The sequence below is a fragment of the Phascolarctos cinereus genome, unplaced genomic scaffold, assembly GCF_003287225.1.
Source record: "Phascolarctos cinereus isolate Bilbo 61053 unplaced genomic scaffold, phaCin_HiC Scaffold_4;HRSCAF=312, whole genome shotgun sequence".
NCBI lineage: Eukaryota > Metazoa > Chordata > Mammalia > Diprotodontia > Phascolarctidae > Phascolarctos > Phascolarctos cinereus.
In genome coordinates this window covers 3,521,112-3,522,730 of record NW_027555847.1, presented here as the reverse complement: position 1 = coordinate 3,522,730, position 1,619 = coordinate 3,521,112, and the positions used below count along the sequence as shown (strand labels likewise).

General features: G+C 44.1%; 1 pseudogene; it reads right to left on the bottom strand.

Annotated features, from left to right (window-relative positions):
- Nucleotides 1-327: 327 nt before the first annotated feature.
- LOC110192980 (eukaryotic translation initiation factor 3 subunit K pseudogene) lies at nucleotides 328-1,022 on the bottom strand (annotated as a pseudogene).
- Between the last annotated feature and the right edge of the window lie 597 nt (nucleotides 1,023-1,619).

The window sequence follows — 1,619 nt, the reverse complement described above, 5'->3', positions numbered from 1 at the left end:
ATATACACACAGTTAAAATAAAGAGCTAGAGCAGAATCTATAATGCTTCAGCTGAAGTAAAAAAAAAGTCGGGGTAGCAATCATGACCTTAGACAAAGCAAAAGCAAAGAGAGACCCAATTAAAAGAGATAAACAGAAAAACAACTTTTTGCTAAAAGCCATCATAGAAAATGAAGTAATATCAAAATTTTTTACAGCAAGTATCTTTGAGAAAGACTTCATTTCTCTCTCTCTCTCTCTCTCTCTCTCTCTCTCTCTCTCTCTCTCTCTCTCTCTTCAGAAATTAAAGGGCTTTTATTTAAGAAGCTGGTTGTACATAAAGGGAGGAGACATTCCGCAAAAGGAGTTACTGGAAGGAGGCCATGATGCTGGAAACACTCTCAAGGTCAATCTTTTCCACAATGTTCTTGGGTTTAATACTCTCTCCTTGGCTGCAAATGAAGACCTGGCCTGCCTCATTGGAGCTCCAGCTGTATTTGCTCATCCACACTTTCAGCTGGTTGTCTCACAGATCTCCCAGCATCTCGGCCAGCAGCCAGTGGTCAATATGTTGATATGTGATGCCCACAATGTGGCAGATAAACTTTCGGACAGTCTTCAAAGCCTGTGATTCCATTAAAGAGAAGGAGATCCATGTTCTCATCTAGGGCACACCAGAAAGCTTGGAAATGACAGGTCTCCAGCAAGTCTCCCAAGTACAGCATCTGCCTGATGGGCTGCTCTTCTTGACGAGCTTGGTCAATCACACACTTGCACAGAGTGAAGTCCGTGTGGGGGAGATTGGTGAGGGCCTTCAGCAGAATCTGGGCTGTCACTGTGGTCTGGAAGAAGGCCAGGTTGAACTGGTATAGCTTGAGCATGGCCAAGTTGGCTTCCAGGTCATAGGCATTCTCCTTAGCCTGGGTCTCCACATGGCGCTCCAGGGTGGCCAGGTTCTCAAGATCGTACCTGTCGATGCCCTTGAGCAGCTTCCCCATGTTGGCCCTCATCTGCTTGAACAGTGCCATGTCCTCCTCATTTTCGCAAGCAGATGCAGACGCTGAGGCCGGGTCTGGAGCCGCAACAGCCTCATTTCTCAAATATATACTGAGTAAAGAACTAAGTCAAATTTGTGAAAATAAAAACCATTCCCCAACTGATAAATGGTCAAAGCATGTAAACAGGTAGTTTTCAGAAGAAGAAATCAAAGCTATCTACAGCCACATGAAAAGATACTCTAAATCTCTATTGATTGGAGAAATGCAAACTGAAACAAGTATGAGGTACCACCTCACACTTATCAGAAATGAAAAATGCTGGAAGAGAGGAGGAGAAAGTAAGTACGTTAGTGAAATGCTAGGTAGCTAGGTGCTTCTATGGGTGGAACACTGAACCTGGAATGTGGAAGACCTGAGTTCAGATCTGGACTCAGACACTTACTAGCTGTGTGACCCTGGATAAATTACTTAACCTCTGTTTGCCTTAATCCAGTGGGGAAGGAAATGGCAAACCACTTCAGTATCTTTGCCAAGAAAACCTCACGGACGGTATTGGCATGTTATGGTCTATGGGGTCATGAAGGGTCAAACATGAATGAATGACTGAACAACAATGAATTGCTGGTGGAGTAGTGAACTGAT